Source organism: Pecten maximus, chromosome 12 (assembly GCF_902652985.1).
Source record: "Pecten maximus chromosome 12, xPecMax1.1, whole genome shotgun sequence".
In the NCBI taxonomy this organism is placed as follows: domain Eukaryota; kingdom Metazoa; phylum Mollusca; class Bivalvia; order Pectinida; family Pectinidae; genus Pecten; species Pecten maximus.
In genome coordinates, this window is record NC_047026.1 from 40,595,783 (window position 1) to 40,611,692 (window position 15,910).

Sequence of the window (15,910 nt, forward strand, 5' to 3'; positions counted from 1 at the left end):
ACCTGAAATGTTGCTGTACATCGTCCCCGCCAGTGATTGTGTAACACTTATACTCGTACAACAAATGTATACACCTTGACCAACCCACTCAGTGACGCTATCGTAACACCAATACATACTGGGTTAGATGGTCATACAAATACACTTCCTCGTTACAGATTTTAGCGAATCACAATCTGTGTGTGAAAAGTGTGCCCGGGTCCTAATTTCTGGATTATTCTCGATTTAACTGTTCTATGTCATTATCAACGACAGTCAGGTAGGTATATGTTAATTATGTAAATAACAACATTATCATTTTGTTCAATATCATTGTAACTCCTATAAATGGCCGATTGTGTATGAAACATAATATGTACTTCCTCTTACACGTGTTAGCAACTAGCAGAGTAAGAGAAGATGTCCTGAATATATATTTCTCTCACAGCTTGTCACAATCCATCTTAGTTTCACTATTTACCAAACATATGACAGGCCTTTCTTGGTGGCGTTCTCAGGGGATAGCTGAATTACAGGGGCTAAATCAAAAGGTGATTGTAACAGAGGTCGGACATGAATAACCAATGTGTTTACTTCATAGTTAATTCGTACATAGCTTAATATATAATATACAAGTCTCTCTGCGTCCTATTAAATCCTGGTCTGTTTGTATGACACACTACATGAAGGTTATCTGCTCCCTTATCGTGCTAACTTTTAAAACTACTGAGAAGAATAAAATGGCTTCGAGGTTTACTTAAAGTCACGGTAGAATTAACCTAGGATATTTTTAATATATAATCCTTCCGGAAACAAGGGAAAAGCCCATGTATCATGTTGAAGAATATCCTGCTCTCATTGTCTTATATAACATAGACATAATTTAGCTGTCAAACATCCAAGTAGCTTATAAAATGTTTGATTCGCTTTATAAATGAGACTAGATTACGACTATGTTTGTGTTTAACAAGAAATAGACTACTTTTGTGAAATTATCCAGGTATAAAGTTGAACATGATAACGTCTCAGCTGACAATGCGCTAGGTAAATGTGCCTCTTGGGAAATGACTGGCGTACGTTATAACTTAACCCAGTGCATTGTGAGCTTAACATGTCCTTATATTTTAGAATATAAGAGTAACTTTGTCATTTTTATGCATGAACTAATTGTAGATTTTCCTCGTCAGTTTTAAATTAATACAAAAACATCGTCAGTTTTAAATTAATACAAAAACATCGTCAGCTTTAAAGTAATAGAAAAACATCGTCAGCTTTAAAGTAATAGAAAAACATCGTCAGCTTTAAAGTAATACAAAAACATCGTCAGCTTTAAAGTAATACAAAAACATCGTCAGCTTTAAAGTAATAGAAAAACATCGTCAGCTTTAAAGTAATACAAAAACATCGTCAGCTTTAAAGTAATAGAAAAAAACATCGTCAGCTTTAAAGTAATAGAAAAACATCGTCATCTTTAAAGTAATAGAAAAACATCGTTAGCTTTAAAGTAATAGAAAAACATCGTCAGCTTTAAAGTAATAGAAAAACATCGTCAGCTTTAAAGTAATAGAAAAACATCGTCAGCTTTAAAGTAATACTAAAACATCGTCAGCTTTAAAGTAATACAAAAACATCGTCAGCTTTAAAGTAATAGAAAAAACATCGTCAGCTTTAAAGTAATACAAAAACATCGTCAGCTTTAAAGTAATAGAAAAAACATCGTCAGCTTTAAAGTAATACAAAAACATCGTCAGCTTTAAAGTAATACAAAAACATCGTCAGCTTTAAAGTAATAGAAAAACATCGTCAGCTTTAAAGTAATAGAAAAACATCGTCAGCTTTAAAGTAATAGAAAAACATCGTCAGCTTTAAAGTAATAGAAAAACATCGTCAGCTTTAAAGTAATACTAAAACATCGTCAGCTTTAAAGTAATACAAAAACATCGTCAGCTTTAAAGTAATAGAAAAAACATCGTCAGCTTTAAAGTAATACAAAAACATCGTCAGCTTTAAAGTAATAGAAAAAACATCGTCAGCTTTAAAGTAATACAAAAACATCGTCAGCTTTAAAGTAATACAAAAACATCGTCAGCTTTAAAGTAATACAAACACATCGTCAGCTTTAAAGTAATACAAAAACATCGTCAGCTTTAAAGTAATAGAAAAACATCGTCAGCTTTAAAGTAATACAAAATCATCGTCAGCTTTAAAGTAATACAAACACATCGTCAGCTTTAAAGTAATACAAAAACATCGTCAGCTTTAAAGTAATACAAAAACATCGTCAGCTTTAAAGTAATACAAAAACATCGTCAGCTTTAAAGTAATACAAAAACATCGTCAGCTTTAAAGTAATACAAAAACATCGTCAGCTTTAAAGTAATACAAAAACATCGTCAGCTTTAAAGTAATATAAAAACATCGTCAGCTTTAAAGTAATACAAAAACATCGTCAGCTTTAAAGTAATACAAAAACATCGTCAGCTTTAAAGTAATACAAAAACATCGTCAGCTTTAAAGTAATACAAAAACATCGTCAGCTTTAAAGTAATACAAAAACATCGTCAGCTTTAAAGTAATACAAAAACATCGTCAGCTTTAAAGTAATACAAAACATCGTCAGCTTTAAAGTAATACTAAAAACATCGTCAGCTTTAAAGTAATACAAAAACATCGTCAGCTTTAAAGTAATACAAAAACATCGTCAGCTTTAAAGTAATACAAAAACATCGTCAGCTTTAAAGTAATACAAAAACATCGTCAGCTTTAAAGTAATACAAAAACATCGTCAGCTTTAAAGTAATACAAAAACATCGTCAGCTTTAAAGTAATACAAAAACATCGTCAGCTTTAAAGTAATACAAAAACATCGTCAGCTTTAAAGTAATACAAAAACATCGTCAGCTTTAAAGTAATACAAAAACATCGTCAGCTTTAAAGTAATACAAAAACATCGTCAGCTTTAAAGTAATACAAAAACATCGTCAGCTTTAAAGTAATAGAAAAACATCGTCAGCTTTAAAGTAATACAAACACATCGTCAGCTTTAAAGTAATACAAAAACATCGTCAGCTTTAAAGTAATACAAAACATCGTCAGCTTTAAAGTAATACAAAAACATCGTCAGCTTTAAAGTAATACAAAAACATCGTCAGCTTTAAAGTAATACAAAAACATCGTCAGCTTTAAAGTAATACAAAAACATCGTCAGCTTTAAAGTAATAGAAAAACATCGTCAGCTTTAAAGTAATACAAAAACATCGTCAGCTTTAAAGTAATACAAAAACATCGTCAGCTTTAAAGTAATACTAAAACATCGTCAGCTTTAAAGTAATACTAAAACATCGTCCGCTTTAAAGTAATATAAAAACATCGTCAGCTTTAAAGTAATACAAAAACATCGTCAGCTTTAAAGTAATAGAAAAACATCGTCAGCTTTAAAGTAATACAAAAACATCGTCAGCTTTAAAGTAATACTAAAAACATCGTCAGCTTTAAAGTAATACTAAAAACATCGTCAGCTTTAAAGTAATAGAAAAAACATCGTCAGTTTTAAAGTAATACTAAAAACATCGTCAGCTTTAAAGTAATACAAAAACATCGTCAGCTTTAAAGTAATAGAAAAACATCGTCAGCTTTAAAGTAATACAAAAACATCGTCAGCTTTAAAGTAATACTAAAAACATCGTCAGCTTTAAAGTAATACAAAAACATCGTCAGCTTTAAAGTAATACTAAAAACATCGTCAGCTTTAAAGTAATACAAAAACATCGTCAGCTTTAAAGTAATAGAAAAACATCGTCAGTTTTAAATTAATACGAAAAACATCGTCAGTTTTAAAGTAATACAAAAACATCGTCAGCTTTAAAGTAATACAAAACATCGTCAGCTTTAAAGTAATACAAAACACATCGTCAGCTTTTAAATTAATACAAAACATCGTCAGCTTTAAATTAATACAAAAACATCGTCAGCTTTAAAGTAATATAAAAACATCGTCAGCTTTAAAGTAATACAAAAACATCGTCAGTTTTAAATTAATACAAAAACATCGTCAGCTTTAAATTAATACAAAAACATCGTCAGCTTTAAAGTAATATAAAAACATCGTCAGCTTTAAAGTAATACTAAAAACATCGTCAGCTTTAAAGTAATACAAAAACATCGTCAGCTTTAAAGTAATATAAAAACATCGTCAGCTTTAAATTAATACAAAAACATCGTCAGCTTTAAAGTAATATAAAAACATCGTCAGCTTTAAAGTAATATAAAAACATCGTCAGCTTTAAAGTAATACTAAAACATCGTCAGCTTTAAAGTAATACAAAAACATCGTCAGCTTTAAAGTAATACAAAAACATCGTCAGCTTTAAAGTAATACAAAAACATCGTCAGCTTTAAAGTAATACAAAAACATCGTCAGCTTTAAAGTAATACAAACACATCGTCAGCTTTAAAGTAATACAAAAACATCGTCAGCTTTAAAGTAATACAAAAACATCGTCAGCTTTAAAGTAATACAAAAACATCGTCAGCTTTAAAGTAATACAAAAACATCGTCAGCTTTAAAGTAATAGAAAAACATTGTCAGCTTTAAAGTAATATAAAAACATCGTCAGCTTTAAAGTAATAGAAAAACATTGTCAGCTTTAAAGTAATAGAAAAACATCGTCAGCTTTAAAGTAATACAAAAACATCGCCAGCTTTAAAGTAATACAAAAACATCGTCAGTTTTAAAGTAATACTAAAACATTGTCAGCTTTAAAGTAATATAAAAACATCGTCTACGGTTTTTGCTTAGTTATGCACTGTTTTAACTAATTGACATATTACTTTTCGTGTTTCCCTTAATTTTTATACAAAAGTTTTGAAAAAGTTGGCGAATTAATTATCTTAGATGCCGACTTCTGACAAAGATATGAACAACACAAGGTTTCAATAGATGTATGTTGGTAACGAAATCAACAACACAAGGTTTCAATAGATGTATGTTGATGACGAAATCAACAACACAAGGTTTCTATAGATGTATGTTGGTGACGAAATCAACAACACAAGGTTTCAGTAGATGTATGTTGGTGACGAAATCAACAACACAAGGTTTCTATAGATGTATGTTGGTGACGAAATCAACAACACAAGGTTTCTATAGATGTATGTTGATGACGAAATCAACAACACGAGGTTTCTATAGATTTATGTTGGTGACGAAATCAACATCACAAGGTTTCTATAGATGTATGTTGATGACGAAATCAACAACACAAGGTTCCAATAGATGTATGTTGGTGACGAAATCAACAACACAATGTTTCTATAGATGTATGTTGATGACGAAATCAACAACACAATGTTTCAATAGATGTATGTTGGTGACGAAATCTACAACACAAGGTTTCTATAGATGTATGTTGATGACGAAATCAACAACACAAGGTTTCAATAGATGTATGTTGATGACGACATCAACAACACAATGTTTCTATAGATGTATGTTGGTGACGAAATCAACAACACAATGTTTCAATAGATGTATGTTGGTGACGAAATCAACAACACAATGTTTCTATAGATGTATGTTGATGACGAAATCAACAACACAAGGTTTCTATAGATGTATGTTGATGACGAAATCAACAACACAAGGTTTCTATAGATGTATGTTGATGACGAAATCAACAACACCAGGTTTCTATAGATGTATGTTGATGACGAAATCAACAACACAAGGTTTCTATAGATGTATGTTGATGACGAAATCAACAACACAAGGTTTCTATAGATGTATGTTGATGAATACCATGGGGAATTTGATGGTCGACAGCATGACCTCATTGGAACATGTTCTCTTTCTTATACGATATAAAGTCAGATGTGTTTGATGTTTGTTGATATGTTTGGTGGTAAAGTTGTCACTTCATTAGTTCTCATTTGGGACTAAATCCGGATTTGTTATGACGTCATTCATTGAAGAGTACTGTTTCATTTCCTATCGGAAGATAAAGTCACTTAGGACGGCTTCTCGTGTGTGCGAGTGACAGCCGACTGATGAGGAACTCCTCGCCTCATTCTCCTCGTTCCTTTTCATGTGTATCTGTACATATCTATACTTTTCTTTTGTTTGGTACGTGTTTTGCTCACCATTTGTTGGCCCTAATGATCTATTAAGTATTAATGGACCGTTAAGAATATATAAATTTAATTAAATATAATCGTTTGAATTAAGGTTTTGTTATTTTTCCATTATTCTTTGCTGTTTTTACACACATTTATAAGTTAAATAATTCAATCAGAATTTTTCATTATATTTTTAGACTGTTATGTATATATATATTAATAATGGGATCCAAAGTATTTTCACTATTCGAAATCTATCAATTGCTGTTGTGAAGTCTAGTATAAATGACTTATCATTTACTTTAGAACCGGCATTCCTTGCGTGATTCTTGAGTGGTGGATGAATCGAAATCTTATCCCCTCCCTCTAACCCTGTTTTGTTCCTGTCTTCCCTGACATTGCCTTAATGTTGGCATTCAGTTGGACGTTCGCCCATGAGGAATGCTTTGGGTTATGTTTTGTGCTGTCACATACAACTGTACTTTTAAAATGGCACTTCTTGCTCCTTGCATTAGGTGGTCCATTCCCATAACGTTGGGATACAAAAACACGCTATCAAATACCATCACTAAAACGTAGCCTAATAATGAAGAATAGTATAGAACCGGTGAATGATGGCATGTCAATGTGCCTCTGACATGGCATGATGGTCGTTAAGATTGACCCATTATCAATGCCCTTAAATGACATTATGTTGATAGAACGTTAAACAATACCATTCAACTTCAATCGGAGAAGCAGAAGGGAACAAAAATGACAGTAAAATCAATATAAATGGTGTTAGGGCATTCCGATCAACAGCTCTCACCTGTGAAGTGGTGTACGGGGTCAAGGTCGTACGTTTGTACTCGTGTGTATTGCTTCACGTCAAAGCAGAGTTAAACCCTATATGCTGTGGAACCATTTTAAGTGAATTTTTTGGTGACCCGTACTTATCCTCGTACGAGTTGACACCGTCGTGTTTACTGGAGTCGCTATATATGGATGTAAGGAACACATGTCCAGGTCATCTCTGACCTGTAGCGTCACGATGACCTATTGCTACCATGCTTTGTCCAGGGTCGTCCGGTCGAAAGGGCTTCCGAACCATTCTAATGCCAAATGGTAGATCGGTTATGTATCGTTCAACCTCTGATTTACACCTGTGCTGTAGTGTCACTATATAAACCTTGTAAGGTCCTTTTCGGTTCAAAAGAGTATTAACTGAAATAAGTACGAATACGAATAATGTGAGATGAATGTGACATTGCAAGTCACACTTGACTCTCGTTTGAACGAGAAATTAACACGTCATAGCTTTAGTCATTTCCGTTAACTTATCATATTTTACTAATATACCTTTTGATAGAATCCAATAAACTAATATTGAAAACTTTAATTACGCACTGTCTAAGATGTCGGAATGTACAGTTCCGTTTCAGTAAGGCTATAGAGATCGTCTGAATAATGCAATTTTAGCATTGTCAATATTGTCACCAATGCGACAATACATACATGTATCTGGAGGAAGATGATTCGTACCCATATAAACAGTGACTAACAATTACATACAAAAGCAGGACGATGACATGTTTTCCAATGGTAACCACATTACTCAACAGACTTGTATCCGCATTATGTCGTAATGAATGGTTAGTTTACACACATATCAAATCAACAAAGAGTAGGAGGTAAGTAACCCACGAATTAAATCAATAAAGAGTAGGAGATAAGTAACCTACAAATTAAATCAATAAAGAGTGGGAGATAAGTAACCTACAAATTAAATCAATAAAGAGTAGGGGGTAAGTAACCCACGAATTAAATCAATAAAGAGTGGGAGGTAAGTAACCCACGAATTAAATCAATAAAGAGGTAAGTAACCCACGAATTAAATCAATAAAGAGTGGGAGGTTAGTAACCCACGAATTAAATCAATAAAGAGTGGGAGGTAAGTAACCCACGAATTATATCAATAAAGAGTAGGAGATTAGTAACCCACGAATTAAATCAATAAAGAGTGGGAGGTAAGTAACCCACGAATTAAATTAATAAAGAGTAGGAGGTAAGTAACCCACAAATTAAATCAATAAAGAGTAGGAGATTAGTAACCCACGAATTAAATCAATAAAGAGTGGGAGGTAAGTAACCCACGAATTAAATCAATAAAGAGTGGGAGATAAGTAACCTACAAATTAAATCAATAAAGAGTAGGAGGTAAGTAACCCACGAATTAAATCAATAAAGAGTGGGAGGTAAGTAACCCACGAATTAAATCAATAAAGAGGTAAGTAACCCACGAATTAAATCAATAAAGAGGTAAGTAACCCACGAATTAAATCAATAAAGAGGTAAGTAACCCACGAATTAAATCAATAAAGAGTAGGAGATTAGTAACCCACGAATTAAATCAATAAAGAGTGGGAGGTAAGTAACCCACGAATTAAATCAATAAAGAGTGGGAGGTAAGTAACCCACGAATTAAATCAATAAAGAGGTAAGTAACCCACGAATTAAATCAATAAAGAGTAGGAGATTAGTAACCCACGAATAAAATCAATAAAGAGTGGGAGGTAAGTAACCCACGAATTAAATCAATAAAGAGTAGGAGGTAAGTAACCCACAAATTAAATCAATAAAGAGTAGGAGATTAGTAACCCACGAATTAAATCAATGAAGAGTAGGAGGTTAGTAACCCACGAATTAAATCAATAAAGAGTAGGAGGTAAGTAACCCACGAATTAAATCAATAAAGAGTGGGAGGTAAGTAACCCACGAATTAAATTAATAAAGAGTAGGAGATTAGTAACCCACGAATTAAATCAATAAAGAGTGGGAGGTAAGTAACCCACGAATTAAATCAATAAAGAGTAGGAGGTAAGTAACCCACGAATTAAATCAATAAAGAGTAGGAGATTAGTAACCCACGAATTAAATCAATGAAGAGTAGGAGGTTAGTAACCCACGAATTAAATCAATAAAGAGTAGGAGGTAAGTAACCCACGAATTAAATCAATAAAGAGTGGGAGGTAAGTAACCCACGAATTAAATTAATAAAGAGTAGGAGGTAAGTAACCCACGAATTAAACCAATAGAGAGTGGGAGGTAAGTAACCCACGAATTAAATCAATAAAGAGTGGGAGGTAAGTAACCCACGAATTAAATCAATAGAGAGTGGGAGCTAAGTAACCCACGAATTAAATCAATAAAGAGTGGGAGGTTAGTAACCCACGAATTAAATCAATAAAGAGTAGGAGGTAAGTAACCCATGAATTAAATCAATAAAGAGTGGGAGATAAGTAACCCACGAATTAAATCAATAAAGAGTTGGAGGTAAGTAACCCACGAATTAAATCAATAAAGAGTGGGAGGTTAGTAACCCACGAATTAAATCAATAAAGAGTGGGAGGTTAGTAACCCACGAATGAAATCAATAAAGAGTAGGAGGTAAGTAACCCACGAATTAAATCAATAAAGAGTGGGAGGTTAGTAACCCACGAATTAAATCAATAAAGAGTGGGAGGTTAGTAACCCACGAATTAAATCAATAAAGAGTGGGAGGTTAGTAACCCACGAATTAAATCAATAAAGAGTGGGAGGTTAGTAACCCACGAATTAAATCAAAGAGTGGGAGGTTAGTAACCCACGAATTAAATCAATAAAGAGTGGGAGGTTAGTAACCCACGAATTAAATCAATAAAGAATGGGAGGTTAGTAACCCACGAATTAAATCAATAAAGAGTGGGAGGTAAGTAACCCACGAATTAAATCAATAAAGAGTAGGAGATAAGTAACCCACGAATTAAATCAATAAAGAGTGGGAGGTAAGTAACCCACGAATTAAATCAATAAAGAGTGGGAGGTAAGTAACCCACGAATTAAATCAATAAAGAGTGGGAGATAAGTAACCCACGAATTAAATCAATAAAGAGTGGGAGATAAGTAACCCACGAATTAAATCAATAAAGAGTGGGAGGTAAGTAACCCACGAATTAAATCAATAAAGAGTGGGAGGTAAGTAACCCACGAATTAAATCAATAAAGAGTAGGAGATACGTAACCCATGAATTAAATCAATAAAGAGTGGGAGATACCTAACCCATGAATTAAATCAATAAAGAGTAGGAGGTAAGTAACCCACGAATTAAAACAATAAAGGGTTGGAGGTTAGTAACCCACGAATTAAATCAATGAATAGTGGGAGGTAAGTAACCCACGAATTAAATCAATAAAGAGTGGGAGTTTAGTAACCCACGAATTAAATCAATAAAGAGTGGGGGGTAAGTAACCCAGGAATTAAATCAATAAAGAGTGGGAGGTTAGTAACCCACGAATTAAATCAATAAAGAGTAGGAGGTAAGTAACCCACGAATTAAATCAATAAAGAGTGGGAGGTTAGTAACCCACGAATTAAATCAATAAAGAGTGGGAGGTTAGTAACCCACGAATTAAATCAATAAAGAGTGGGAGGTTAGTAACCCACGAATTAAATCAATAAAGAGTAGGAGATAAGTAACCCACGAATTAAATCAATAAAGAGTGGGAGGTTAGTAACCACGAATTAAATCAATAAAGAATATGAGGTAAGTAGCCCACGAATTAAATCAATAAAGAGTGGGAGGTAAGTAACCCACGAATTAAATCAATAAAGAGTAGGAGGTAAGTAACCCACGAATTAAATCAATAAAGAGTGGGAGATAAGTAACCCACGAATTAAATCAATAAAGAGTGGGAGATAAGTAACCCACGAATTAAATCAATAAAGAGTGGGAGGTAAGTAACCCACGAATTAAATCAATAAAGAGTGGGAGGTAAGTAACCCACGAATTAAATCAATAAAGAGTAGGAGATACGTAACCCATGAATTAAATCAATAAAGAGTGGGAGATACCTAACCCACGAATTAAATCAATAAAGAGTAGGAGGTAAGTAACCCACGAATTAAAACAATAAAGGGTTGGAGGTTAGTAGCCCACGAATTAAATCAATGAATAGTGGGAGGTAAGTAACCCACGAATTAAATCAATAAAGAGTGGGAGGTTAGTAACCCACGAATTAAATCAATAAAGAGTGGGAGGTTAGTAACCCACGAATTAAATCAATAAAGAGTGGGAGGTAAGTAACCCACGAATTAAATCAGTAAAAAGTGGGAGGTAAGTAACCCACGAATTAAATCAATAAAGAGTGGGAGATAAGTAACCCACGAATTAAATCAATAGAGAGTGGGAGGAAAGTAACCCACTAATTAAATCAATAAAGAGTAGGAGGTTAGTAACCCACGAATTAAATCAATAAAGAGTGGGAGGTAAGTAACCCACGAATTAAATCAATAAAGAGTAGGAGGTTAGTAACCCACGAATTAAATCAATAAAATGTAGGAGGTAAGTAACCCACGAATTAAATCAATAAAGAGTAGGAGGTTAGTAACCCACGAATTAAATCTACAAAGAGTAGGAGGTAAGTAACCCACGAATTAAATCAATATAGGGTAGGAGGTAAGTAACCCACGAATTAAATCAATGAAGAGTGGGAGGTTAGTAACCCACGAATTAAATCAATAAAGAGTGGGAGGTTAGTAACCCACGAATTAAATCAATAAAGAGTGGGAGGTAAGTAACCCACGAATTAAATCAATAAAGAGTGGGAGGTTAGTAACCCACGAATTAAATCAATAAAGAGTAGGAGGTTAGTAACCCACGAATTAAATCAATAAAGAGTGGGAGGTTAGTAACCCACGAATTAAATCAATAAAGAGTGGGAGGTTAGTAACCCACGAATTAAATCAATAAAGAGTGGGAGGTTAGTAACCCACGAATTAAATCAATAAAGAGTAGGAGATAAGTAACCCACGAATTAAATCAATAAAGAATATGAGGTAAGTAGCCCACGAATTAAATCAATAAAGTGTGGGAGATAAGTAACCCACGAATTAAATCAATAAAGAGTGGGAGGTAAGTAACCCACGAATTAAATCAATAAAGTGTGGGAGATAAGTAACCCACGAATTAAATCAATAAAGAGTGGGAGGTAAGTAACCCACGAATTAAATCAATAAAGAGTAGGAGGTTAGTAACCCACGAATTAAATCAATAAAGAGTGGGAGGTTAGTAACCCACGAATTAAATCAATAAAGGGTAGGAGGTTAGTAACCCACGAATTAAATCAATAAAGAGTGGGAGGTTATTAACCCACGAATTAAATCAATAAAGAGTGGGAGGTAAGTAACCCACGAATTAAATCAATAAAGAGTAGGAGGTTAGTAACCCACGAATTAAATCAGTAAAGAGTGGGAGGTTAGTAACCCACGAATTAAATCAATAAAGAGTGGGAGGTTAGTAACCCACGAATTAAATCAATAAAGAGTAGGAGGTTAGTAACCCACGAATTAAATCAATAAAGAGTAGGAGGTTAGTAACCCACGAATTAAATCAATAAAGAGTGGGAGGTAAGTAACCCACGAATTAAATCAATAAAGAGTGGGAGGTTAGTAACCCACGAATTAAATCAATAAAGAGTGGGAGGTAAGTAACCCACGAATTAAATCAATAAAGAGTGGGAGGTTAGTAACCCACGAATTAAATCAATAAAGAGTAGGAGGTATGTAACCCACGAATTAAATCAATAAAGGGTAGGAGATACGTAACCCATGAATTAAATCACTGCCATTCCTATAAGCCAATCTTAAAGTTATGCTGAGTTGTGAAATTTAAAAGTAAAACAGACATAAGTAGGAGTATAAGGAAGTAAATTATGTCAATGAAGACAGACAGATGTACTTGATGATACTGAGGTTATACATTACCATATTATAGACACTCTAGATTCTTTGGCAGAATAATGCGGTAAAAAATGCCAGACCGACTAAGTTTAAAGGCTAGACAAATCGTCACAATAGGAATCATTGTACCATGGAGTAGTATAGATCGTACGTTTAATTCAGCATATGTATATGACATAACCGTGTCTATCGATGTCACATACAAAATGTACCTAGGTATCAGTAAAGTGTATCAGTAAAGTAACATCTACGTACCAGTGTTGTGGTCGGTACGTATACTCTAATCTCATTTGGACAAGTTCTGATTTTGAGGACGTGACTCATCCTGGATATATTCACTTCCTTGTAAACTTAAGGGTATCATTGTAATTCTTTCTTTGGTTTGTTTTTATATAGGTTAACGTCCTATCAACAGTTATGGTTATTTACAAACACAAGTTATATGGATAGGGAGTAAAAAATACAGTTCAGAGGAATTAGTCAATAATCTTGCTCTATCATGGGGTTTAACACATTTTAATCTTTTAGGAATTAACTTCAATGTTGACCTCAGTAAAATAGTTCAGTCTAACTTCAAAGAAAAAATTACTAAATTAAAGGCACTAATTAAACAGTGGAATAGACGATATATAACTCCGATAGGTAGAGTAACCGTAATAAAAACACTGCTACTACCAATACTTACACACTTATTTATAGGATTACCATCACCTAACCAATCTACTATGAAAGAGATTCAAAATATGTTCAATGAATACCTTTGGGGAAGTCCAATAGCAAAGGTCAAAGGAGATATTATTGTGAAATGTTATGAAGAAGGTGGCTTGAAAATGGTTAATATTCAACATTTTGAAATGGCCTTAAAATCAACATGGATTAGAAATATTTGTCTTAAAAGTTCAAATTGGCAGACACTTCTTTTTACAAAAATTAATAGAAATAAGTTTTTAACGTTAGGAAATAGATATATTGAATATAATATCAAAAATGTACTTCATAACAAATTTTGGATTGATGTTGTTAATGCGTGGAATATATTAAGAGGGAAAATTGAAATATTTATGCCAGAACAAATATTATCTCTACCAATTTGGTATAATGATTTAATAAAAATAGGTAATAATACTGTATATTATAAGCAATGGTTTGATAAAGGTGTGATTTTTATAAATGATTTACTTAAAGAAGATGGCAGCTTTCTTCAACAGAATGAATTTAATGAAGCTTTTAATTTAAATACTAACTTCCTTGATTATAATGGTATTATATTGGCAGTCAAACGATTAGGATGGAATTTTGAAAAAAAAACTTACATTACCATTGATACCACTGTATATTGATATTGTTATTAAAAGTAAAAAAAGTACAAGAGATATGTATAAGGTATTGAATAAAAATAATGTATTGCCTACAGGCCAAGCAAAGTGGGACACCATATTTGGAAATATACCTATTGAGGAATGGAAAAAAATATACAGATTGCCTTTTGACACAAATAAAAATTCAAAACTACAATGGATGCAATTTAGAATTAATCATCATGTCTTAGCTACAAACACTTATTTGAAAAAGATTCATTTTGTTCAGTCTGATTTGTGTAATTTCTGCTTCATAGAAAAAGAAACAATACAGCATGTACTTTGGGAATGTAATAAAGTCCAAAATTTAATTATGGCTTTCCAAATTTGGTTGCAAGCTACTTGTAATGAGACATTTAATGTATGTAAAAAAGATTTCATTTTTGGTAAAATAGCACAAAACCCACACCAAAATAACAGAGCAGAAAATATTATAATACTAAATATGAAGCACTATATTTATTGTCAAAAGTGTTTAGGTAAATCTCTGTACTTACCCACTCTAATTAGTAACCTTAAAACTTCATATAACATCGAGAGATACTTAGCAAAAAAATGTGACAAGGAAGCTACTTTTATTGAGGATTTCAGTGCTTACCATTCAGCTTTTAGAAAATAAATATAACCATTACATTAAGGTAGTGTCTTTCATTATGAAATAGATTTCAATTTACCAACGTAATTAATTTTTATATTTTTTTCAATTTGCTTGTGTTTTTGTTGGATTGGTTTCTTTTCCATTAAATGTTTTTATTAGCAATAGTCAGTTATTTTTTTGTCACCCTTTCAGAAATTGCCTTTGCTTTCGTCGGAAATCTCGTTCCCTCTTCTCTTCTTCCTTTTATGTTTCCTTTCTCTCTTATCTTTGTATTTCCTTTTCAAAATCAGCTTCTACTTTTTATCCAAACTATCCCCCAATCCCATTTTTCAATTAGCTCCAGGCAATATATTCATTGGTTGATTGTTTTCAATTCTACATACACTATACTGCCCAATAATTAAGAATGTAATAGTAGATTATAATAGATTTAAAATACACCAAAAATGTAGGAGTATTCATAAAAAATTGATTACATGTACATAATTAAGAGAGTTTTGATGTATATGTTTGTCTGGAACTAATAAAAAAAAACAAAAAAAAACAGTTATGGTTATTTAAGGACGACCTCCATGTGTCGGTTCGGTTTCATTTTTAGCTCACCTGGACCGAAGGTCCGGTGAGCTTATGTCATGGCGCAGCGTCCGTCGTCCGTCCGTCCGTCCGTCCGTCGTCCGTCCGTCAACATTTGCTTCAAATCGCTACTAGTCAAAAAGGCCTTATTGGATTTTGACCAAATTTGGCCAGAAACATCCTTGGCAGAAGGGAAACAGATTTTGCATAAATGGTGATTCTGACTCCAAAGGGGCCAAAGGGGCGGGGTCCAATAGGGGAAATAGAGTTAATTCCTTTAAATCGCTACTAGTCATAAAGTTATGGATTTGAACCCAATTTGGTCTGAAACATCCTTGGGGGAAGGGGAACAGATTTTGCATAAATGGTGGCCCTGACCCCAAAGGGGCCAAAGGGGCGGGGCCCAATAGGGGAAATAAAGGTAATTCCTTTAAATCGCTACTAGTCATCAAGTTATGAATGGATTTGAACCAAATTTGGCCAGAAACATCCTTAGCAGAAAGGGAACAGATTTTGCATAAATGGTGATTC

The 15,910-nt window shown here is 33.1% G+C and overlaps 1 protein-coding gene across 1 annotated transcript in view; it reads left to right on the plus strand.

Moving 5' to 3' along the window:
- Nucleotides 1-133: 133 nt before the first annotated feature.
- The window catches only part of LOC117339213 (SH3 domain-binding protein 2-like), a 59,964-nt gene continuing 44,187 nt past the window's right edge, over nt 134-15,910 (plus strand). The window contains exon 1 of the mRNA XM_033900685.1: nt 134-259. The gene's annotated coding sequence lies outside the window, so the exon portion shown is untranslated. The remainder of the gene's footprint in view (nt 260-15,910) is intronic.